The sequence below is a fragment of the Electrona antarctica genome, assembly GCF_951216825.1.
Source record: "Electrona antarctica genome assembly, chromosome: 24".
Taxonomy (NCBI): Eukaryota; Metazoa; Chordata; class Actinopteri; order Myctophiformes; family Myctophidae; genus Electrona; species Electrona antarctica.
This window is the reverse complement of record NC_136803.1, coordinates 26,579,823-26,589,962: the sequence shown is the minus strand read 5'-3', so window position 1 is coordinate 26,589,962 and position 10,140 is coordinate 26,579,823. Positions and strand designations below refer to the sequence as shown.

The 10,140-nt window shown below is 42.9% G+C and overlaps 1 long non-coding RNA gene across 1 annotated transcript in view; it reads left to right on the top strand.

Moving 5' to 3' along the window:
• The window catches only part of LOC306916986, a 51,414-nt gene extending 43,524 nt beyond the window's left edge, over positions 1-7,890 (top strand). The window contains exon 5 of the long non-coding RNA XR_013789072.1: positions 6,644-7,890. This is a non-coding gene — a long non-coding RNA (uncharacterized lncRNA). The remainder of the gene's footprint in view (positions 1-6,643) is intronic.
• Positions 7,891-10,140: the final 2,250 nt, after the last annotated feature.

Genomic DNA, 10,140 nt, shown 5'->3' with positions numbered 1-10,140 from the left:
ACGCTATAGTACATTATATTAGCAGTGAGGATGTTTCTATAGCGTGTGAAAACCAAGAGAGGGGCGGTGTCTGAAAAGCTAGGGACGGCCCTCTCGTGGGCATTAAATTCTAGCCCACATCACTCAGAATAGAGTGACGGTGGTATGTTTTTGTAAATATTGAGCTCGTTCTTGGCGACAACATAGTGAACCAACACCAGGATGGATAGAAAGAACGTCGGGCCCAAATACATTACAAGGACAAGGAAAATGTTGTGAACAAACACGGCTGTGCTTAGATACTTTGTTGGAACATTTATGTCTCTGCGCCCGTGCGCCGTACAGCCGAGATCCAAGCCATTCTACGTATTTTTGTAAACTCGGCAATCTGGGTTCCTTGATGCTGTCTCATCTAATTCCGTTTTCTGGCTCATTTCCTCGACGCGACCTGCTGTGGCACTTATTTACTGAGCAAGTCTGCACCATTGTGAGGTCAGTTTAAAAAAAGAACGTATACAAGCACACGGATAGTCGCTCAATGTAAACAAACCAGACAAGCCAGCAAGTATGGCGGCCGCTACCACGTGACACATATGTTGACGCCCCCTCCAGGAGTTATGGTACACCCTATAAGTACCAATCTACATTATTGAACATAGATTTACATCTAGTAATCTATTCTATTTTCCATGTTCTATTATTGCTTCTGTAAAATGTCATATTCTCATCACCCTTTATCTTGTTTATAGATTTATATATAAAACAACAAAAGATCAAAAATACAACCTGTACAACCAACGGTTTCCTGGAGTTGATAGTTCAGGTTCTGTTTGCTTTGATCTCCCGTGCACGTATACACGGTGGATTTGCCGAGGACTCTTATCTCATCTGCCAGATTGATAATCATATCCCTATCAAATCCTATTCATATTCCGGCTCTCATCATTTCATGCTCATTCAATGGGGCATAGCGAAAATAACAAAAAACATGGGTTCTCTGAATCTGTTTGCTTGGCAACTGTCTCCTAACAGCTGTCTGCAGTGCAGTCGGTGTCACACAATTCTGAAGTGAGTTCTTGCTTTCACTTGTCCTCAGCGGGTTCTTGTTAGTATAATAGCAACGGTGCTGGCCAAAGGACTCGTAATTACAGATGTAATTTTATTGGCAATGGACAATATATGTTTTAGTGGCAGAGTTCAAGACTAAGAAGCACTAATAAGAAGTCCTGGAGGAACATAATTGAAAAAGCTCACAGCCTTGAGTCTAGCAAAGTATTAGTTGTGTAAGGAAGATTGTATACCCCCTGAGCTACTGTAGTGGTAGCTCTGGTCCATAGCCTTCTACTGCTTCTACGATTCTGCCCTGCAGTATAAGGCTATGGGACTTTCAGTTTTAAATCTCAAATCGAAATCAGACCAGCCTCTCCTCTTTAGCGTATTTTAAAAGAACGTTTTTGCTACTCACCAAAACAAAGGCGGGTTGTGTCATTAGAAAGTCTACTTTCCTTAGTGGACGCACTCTGAGCGGTGGTGTGGTGGGGGCCACACGTATAAACGGTACTTTTTGGCCAAAAGGGATTTTGTTTCCACCGGAAAAAAAATACTTTTAGTTACTTCAATGCGCCCTCTACCGATATTGCCCAGATAATTGCCTCATAGAGAATATTTTTCCTCCGGTGAAAAAAAATCTCTTTCTGGACAAAAAGTACCATTTATACGTGTGGTGGGGGCTCATAGTGCTCCCACTAAGGAAAGTAGGCTTTCTAATGACACAACCCGCCTTTGTTTTGGTGAGTAGCAAAAACGTTCTTTAAAAATACGGTAAAGAGGAGAGGCTGGTCTGATTTCGATTTGAGATTTGAGAAAGTCCCATAGCCTTATACTGCAGGGCAGAATCGTAGAAGCAGTAGAAGGCTATGGACCAGAGCTACTGTAGAGGTAAACAGGCCATGTTGCATTGGTGGGCATGGTTATTATGTCTATAACCAATCCTAACCCTAACCTTATGCCCAAACCTAACCTTAACCAGAAACCTAACCTCACAGAAAATATGACTAAACCTAACCTCAGAACCACTCCCACCTATAGGCGAAACACCCGGGAGAGAGAGAGAGAGTCTGAGCCTAACCACCCCTCCTGCTCCCTGGTTACCAAAATAGTTTGGCTCCCTATATGGTATAAATATGTCCCCTCTGGTGTGGCAGGTTGTGTCTGCTCTGTGCAATGCCCTGGGAGCTGCATATTTCAGTTTATAGGTAAGGTAGTGTCATACACCATACAGTATAGTGTGTATCTCTGTGTCCCCCCCAGTGCCTCCCCAGTGTCCCCCCGAGTGCCTCCCCAGTGCCTCCCCAGTGTACCCCTGAGTGCCTCCCCAGTGCCTCCCCAGTGTCCCCCTGAGTGCCTCCCCAATGTTAATTAATCAACATTTTCGGCGCGCGGCGGCCTGCGTCGCGCTCATGGGACCGGACCTTAGTCTTTTTCAAAAAATATTAGTGGACCTTCAGCATTTCTAGTTGAGGACCCCTGGTATATAGAATGCTCATTCTTTTGTGCTGAAAATGCATGCAACCTTTGTACTTTTGTAGGGTGTAAGCTACTGTGTTTCTGCTCACTAACGAGTAACGAGCTTGTCTTTCCAGCCGACCGGTAACGAATGCACCTTGTAGATTATAATGAGACACTACTTCTTGCATTACCCAAGCCAGTTGCATAGCCACATTATAAAACTTCTGTCTAAATACTGAATGGTAACCAGTGTTGTGTAAAGCACTCATTGAATTAAAATGTTCTGTGATCGATACCAGCACTGCCCGCCCAGCGTAGCCCAGCTTGGGTAATTTACTAATGTCCCATTGCTGTGAGCAGCTGTTATTTATATATAGGTTACATTTCGCACAGTATTTTGTTTGGCTAACTGACCCCGTTCGTATCCATAATAAAGTGTCCAGTGAAAATTTCTCATTATTCATAGTGCAGATTAAAAAAAAAATCTGTTTACAAGAAGAATATTTTTAGTAATATTCAAGCTTGACATTATTCCCCCCCCCCCCAGTATTCTCCAGGAGAACTGAAGCAAGTTCGAGGACTTAATACTCAGTGTTTGGCACTGCAAACCTCTGCTATGAGAGCCATGTTTTGTATTTTGTCCGTTGTCTTGTATGCTCTTCAGTGACAGATTACAGTGTATGTATAGGTATATGTATACTAGAAGCCTGCGAGCCTGCGACGCACTCACATCTAACGGTCCATCAGAGAGAGAGAGAGAGAGAGAGAGAGATCGATACCGGCACTGCACTGTAGAGGTAGGGAGAGGGACCGTTGTTGTAGGAAAGCCCTGATGTGATTGGCCAGTAGGAAAAAGCACATAGAAACAATAAAACAGGATGGCAGTTCAAGGTATCGGCGTAGCATTGAAATTCATAACATTTTCAAAAACAGTTTTATAATAAATCATACAACAAGCGAGTCAAGCGGCGGGTTACCTCCTCCTCCTCATCGGCATTTAAAGCCTGGATAGACACAGGCACGAAGGAGAACTTATAACCTATTGCTTGTGGCCCCTGGAACCTTTAGGCGAATAGAAGGCCAGAGGGAAGCAGCCATGAACTCAGAGCTGAGGGGATGAGAGTTGTCTGTACAAATGGACATGGCTTTCTTAAGCACCTGTTTTTTTATCCCATTTTGGGCGGGAACCCCTTTTGGTGTTGGCATTATGTTATGCTTTAGCTATTGAAAAATAGCAGATCTACAAGCTCATAGCGTGCCACCGAGTGGCACGCTACGAGCTTGTAGCTCTGCTATTTTTGAAAAGTCAGACGTTTTTAGAATCTGATCTCAGGTCAGAATGGGTTAAATACTTGATCTCTAGGGCTACTGAAATTCACTCCGGCAATCTTTGAGGCCGTTCTCGCAATCCTACCTAGGTGTTTTTTGTCCTTTTTATGTTTAGGTTTCCATAGCAACAAATGATGGAGAAGGAGATAACTGACTTTAGGGATGAGGGATTTAGGGATTCAGGGATTTATTAATTAGGGATTTATCAACCACAGGCATGAGCGGCACTATACTGTGCGTCACGGTCTATGACTTGGTCAACCGAACCGCGCCACAAAGCTGTGCTCAATTTGCATTGTGCTCAATACGCACAAAGACACTCTCTACATTTTAATACTAGAAATGTATATGTATGCATGTACTTATTTATTTCAAAACGGACTATTATAGGCTACCCTGAAAGATTGAAAAGCTCAAGATTCACAGCTTTCAGATGGAAGTTTAAAGGGTGATGCAAGAAGTCTCATTGAACATCCGGCAGTGTGATGCAATAGCTCGGAAGGCTTAAAAACCTTGCCTTGGTCCCAAAGGTTGAGTTCAAACGTCACTCTTGCAACACAGATGCTGGGTTAAATAGTTAAATTGTATTATTTAAGGCCATTTTGTCTTGCACCGCACGACAGCCTGAGCGCGTGACTCTTATTCTCCTACTGAATGACGTTGAGAAAGAAAAAATAGAAAAAAGAAAGAGAACTAGAAAAAGTGCCCTTCTGGGCACAGGTCTCCACCAGGAGGATAGGACTGTGTGAGATGTTTGGCAAAATGTTTAGGATGTTTTTGAGGCATTTTGTTCCAAAAATGTGTTTGGCAAAAATCAACCTGTTGGTGGCGCTATAACAGGCCAATGTGAAAAGGGTGGGATATATTCCTCAGCCTAGTAAGAAAATGTGTGAAAGATTTCACGTAAATTGCATGCTGCATTCATGATTTGAGGCTTTTGTTCAAAACGGGGCAATCTTGCAAACTGTGAAAGCTAATTATAGCCAATTAGGATGGAATATGAAATATCGGACAGATCCGACTTGAGCACATGACCATAGAGATAGTGTGTAACGATTTGTGAGATTTTTGGACAGAATCTGGAGGAGTAATATCAAATATGTGTTTTACAAAAGTCGGCCTCCTGATGGCGCTATAAAAGGCAGATGCGGAAAATGCAGGTCAACGGTTTGTCCTTGGCCTCTAGGGAGTGTGCATGCAACGTTTCACGCAGATCGGTGCAGTTTTAGGTAAAACATGTGAAAAGCTGCCTCATGGTGGCGCTATAACAGGCCGTTCTGGAAAATGTGGGGCAGAGGTTCATCATTGGCATCCAGGGAGTGTGTGTGCAAAGTTTGGCATCGACCGGGTTAACGGTGCCGGAGATTAGCTGGTAACGGACGGACGGAAGGACACACACACGGACGGACAGAAGGACGGACACACACACACACACACGGACGGAGTGCAAAACATACTCTCTCCCCATGCCTTCGGCCTGGTGGAGACAAAAACCGGGACGATGGTGCATTGAGAGTTCCATACCGGTAAGGGTTCCATTTGTACACTCAGGGCTCCATTTTCGTTACCGCTAAACCCCTTATCCCTAAACTTCTTTGCCTTTTTTTACTATTTTGAAAAACATTTTTGAATAGTTCAACTAGCCAATCTACATTGACACGTTGTGAGCTTGTAGACTGGCCATTTTAACTATTCAAAAATGTTTTGGAAAATAGTAAAAAAAAGGCAAAGAAGTTTAGGGATAAGGGGTGACGAAAATGGAGCTTTCAAGAGTTCCAGACCTGTAAAGGTCCAATTATGAACATTATTAGTGGTGTTCAGAGCGAAAAAACAGATCATTACCAATGCAGTTACAGAAGTTATTTGAGTTTAGCTCAGAGGATGAGGACCATAGAAGAAGACATGATTATAAACATGATCTGTTCGCTCGGACAACACTAAAACAAATGTGCACTTCTGTTACAAGTCCTATAAAGTTATGGAAAAACCAGGAGTTGAAGCGTTGTTTAAAAATGGAAAAATGATAAATTATGAATTAGAAGGTTGTGGATTTCATTTTTCTTTCGTTCTCACATCTTTGTTTTGTTCTCGTGTTGTGCTCTATGCTTTTTTGTTTTTGTTTGTTTGTTTTCTTTCCTTTTTATTTGATGTAATCATGATGAAGTAAAATTGACGGTTAGGCCTATAGCAGAGCATCAATTAGTTGTTTTTTTATGATATATAGGGGCAGGTATTAATAAGATGTATCTTCTTCCTGCGCTCCTTTTCATTTCTTTTATGGAATATGTAAAAAGAAAAAAGGTAAAATTAATATAATCATGTAAAACCATAACTGAAATGAAATAAATAAAAATTAAATTAAATTTGTACATTCTCAGAGTTACAGGATACAGACCTGTAGGGGTCCGTTTGGTTCCATTTGTACACGCTCAGTTACAGCAGGGTCCGTTTGGTTCCATTTGTACACTCTTAGGGTGCCATGTCATTATTCAGACCTCCCATAATTCTGAAAAATACGTATTTGGGTTCATATATATCTTCTTCCCAAAAGGACTTTCAAACTAGGAAGGGTATGGCCTGGTCAGCCTGCAATGACATGCATAAGATCTGGTCATCCCAGCTTAGTAAGATGTTAAAAGTAAAAATATTTAGGATGACCGTTGAGCCGATTCTACTCTATGGCTCTGAGACACTTTCAAAGAAATTAGAGAAATGGTTGGATGGCACTTACACCCACCTTCTAATGAGAGCGCAAAACCTGTCTTGGAAGAGCCACCCATCGACTAATCTAATATACGGCAACCTTCCCCTTGTGTTTCTTCACTAGTCCGATCCAGAAGAACACAGTTTGCCGGCCACTGCTACAGAGCTGACAATGAGGTTATATCTTCCCTTCTTCTCTGGAATCCCGCCTCAAAGCAGACCAGCGGTAGAAAACTGTCGTTCCCTGATGTCATCGCTAGGGATGCATCAGTAAGCAGGAACTGGGGATGGCAATGAAGGATGGCAATGAAGGACCGGAAAGTCTGGCGTGGCATTGTGAAATCCATGATCTCGACCGCAGTGAAAAAATGATGATGAACACTACCCCACTGCCCCACTACTTTAACACTATCCCCACTACTGTGGGGATGTGGGGAGGGAAGCGATCCAGGAGTCCTGAGTTGGTGTTGGCTAGACCAGTGGATCCCAAACGTTTTCACATCAAGGACCCCCAAATTGACACCAATTAGCCTGTGGACCCCCATTTGAAAATATATGCCAGGGACCCCCATAAGAAAAGACGTTCACGACTCTAGCAGTGATTCTCAACCAATTGAATTTCAAGGACCCACAGTTTGACATGCATTAGTCTACGGACCCCCATTTAATGGAATTTCTATCTCTGGGACCCCCAATTTATATTGTAAAATCAATGTTAATTTAACTCTGAGCGCGTACAAATAACTGGAGGTCATGGGCAGTCCCCCACTGGCAGAGTTACAGACGTGTAGGTCCATTTGGTAGGTTCCATTTGTACATTCTCAGAGTTACAGACCTGTAAGGGTCCTTTTGGTTAAATATTTCCATTCTCAGAGTTAAAGACCTGTAAGGATCCATTTGGTTGCTTGAAAGTAATATTTTTGGTTAAATCATTTGGTTTAAGGTAAAGCTCTAGATTGTGAATTTCACATTGCTAAATGTTTAAACCATGTGAGTCAAAAATGATGGCTATACTCATGTGATTTAGAGGTGCAGTTGCATATTGTTCCCACTGGAGGGCGCAATATAGTATATAGTCAGGAACTGCTTCCTCTTCTGTAATTGTCACTTCCTTCCAGGTCATTTTGTGCTTGCTGCTGGGAAGAGCTGTGAACAACTACTGGTATGGAAAAAAACACACACAGAATAATAGTTTATTGTTGATTATTTCATAACACGTACAAGATAATGAGCCATTCTGTTATTGGAGTCCAGACTGATTCTGAAGCAAAGAGAATTCTTTCAAGTTTAGTGTTGTTGTGAAACCACACTAGGCCCCAAGCCTGTTGCTAATGCTAACCATGTCGTAACATACTTTATTTGCTTGTTTGAATCCAGATACATGATAAAAACAAACACACATTCATTGTCTTGGTGTTTTAATCATACTTTAGTGCAACACTGTGGTGATGTTTATGAAGAAGTTTGACACTAACCACTAAGCTTAGCTAGCTAGCTACTAGCCTTGGTTACTGAAGCAACAGCATGGCAAAACATTTTGTTGACATGAACACCACTTGTTTGAGTGTCTTAAAACACTGTGGATTGTTGTAGTCAGTGGTGTAAAGTAACTATAGTGGTGTAAAGTAACTAAGTACAATTACGTACTGTAGCCTACTTAAGTAAAGTTTTGAGGTATTTGTACTTGAGTATTTACAATACTTTTACTTCTCATTACATTACATCTCAGAGTCAAATATTGTACTTTTACTCCACTACAATAATTTGAAAACTTAAGATACTTTGTAGATTTTGATTCTTACTTCACTTCAGCCCTACATAATCAAGAAGAGGAAAGCGATTGTGTTAGATTGTGTCTAATGTGTGTTGGTTTTAACTATATTTGTCATGAGTTAGGCCTATGTCTGGTCATTTTATTTTCATCTATTTTTTTTTCTTTTTGTTTAAATTCATTTTTGTGTGTTTCTGGTTATGGTATATTATATTGATTTTTGTATGTACTTTAAGCTTAGAGTATATTAATAGAGACGGCACCAGATTTCTCCTCCCATCCACTTGCATTAAGTTGCTCAAAAGCGCATGAGGCGATTTCACTCCTCCTTCCGGGTAGGAACAGATATGGCAGTACAGCACCCGAGTGACATGTTTTCGTAACATGGTTTTTTGGGACCCTTATGGTGTCTAGTTATGATTTCTTCTTGTTGCCCGGATCAAATAATGTCCCATGGGGGTTATTTTCTAACCCTTTCTTACACCTACCCCCAAAATTAACCATACAATGGAGCTAACACAAAATACCATAACTCTTGAACTAAACAACATACAGAGACAAATGAACACATTTTTCTATATAATAAAGGAATAAAGGAATTCATTAAAGTTGTTATTAAGATTCAAGCACATCTGGACTTTATTTCTGGACAGAAAAAGCTAAATGTTTGAGGTGTATTCAGGTGTATACAGTACAGTGGCCAGTGTATGGACAGTACAGTGGCCAGTGTATGGACAGTACAGTGGCCAGTGTATGGACAGTACAGTGGCCAGTGTATGGACAGTACAGTGGCCAGTGTATGGACAGTACAGTGGCCAGTGTGTGGACAGTACAGTGGCCAGTGTGTGGACAGTACAGTGGCCAGTGTGTGGACAGTACAGTGGCCAGTGTGTGGACAGTACAGTGGCCAGTGTGTGGACAGTACAGTGGCCAGTGTGTGGACAGTACAGTGGCCAGTGTGTGGACAGTACAGTGGCCAGTGTGTGGACAGTACAGTGGCCAGTGTGTGGACAGTACAGTGGCCAGTGTGTGGACAGTACAGTGGCCAGTGCGTGGACAGTACAGTGGCCAGTGCGTGGACAGTACAGTGGCCAGTGTATGGACAGTACAGTGGCCAGTGTATGGACAGTACAGTGGCCAGTGTATGGACAGTACAGTGGCCAGTGTATGGACAGTACAGTGGCCAGTGTATGGACAGTACAGTGGACAGTGTATGGACAGTACAGTGGACAGTGTGTGGACAGTACAGTGGACAGTGTGTGGACAGTACAGTGGCCAGTGTGTGGCCAGTACAGTGGCCAGTGTGTGGACAGTACAGTGGCCAGTGTGTGGACAGTACAGTGGCCAGTGTATGGACAGTACAGTGGCCAGTGTGTGGACAGTACAGTGGCCAGTGTGTGGACAGTACAGTGGCCAGTGTGTGGACAGTACAGTGGACAGTGTGTGGACAGTACAGTGGCCAGTGCGTGGACAGTACAGTGGCCAGTGCGTGGACAGTACAGTGGCCAGTGTATGGACAGTACAGTGGACAGTGTGTGGACAGTACAGTGGCCAGTGTGTGGACAGTACAGTGGCCAGTGTATGGACAGTACAGTGGCCAGTGTATGGACAGTACAGTGGCCAGTGTATGGACAGTACAGTGGCCAGTGTATGGACAGTACAGTGGCCAGTGTATGGACAGTACAGTGGCTAGTGTATGGGCAGTACAGTGGCCAGTGTATGGACAGTACAGTGGCCAGTGCATGGACAGTACAGTGGCCAGTGCATGGACAGTACAGTGGCCAGTGCATGGACAGTACAGTGGCCAGTGTATGGACAGTACAGTGGCCAGTGCATGGACAGTACAGTGG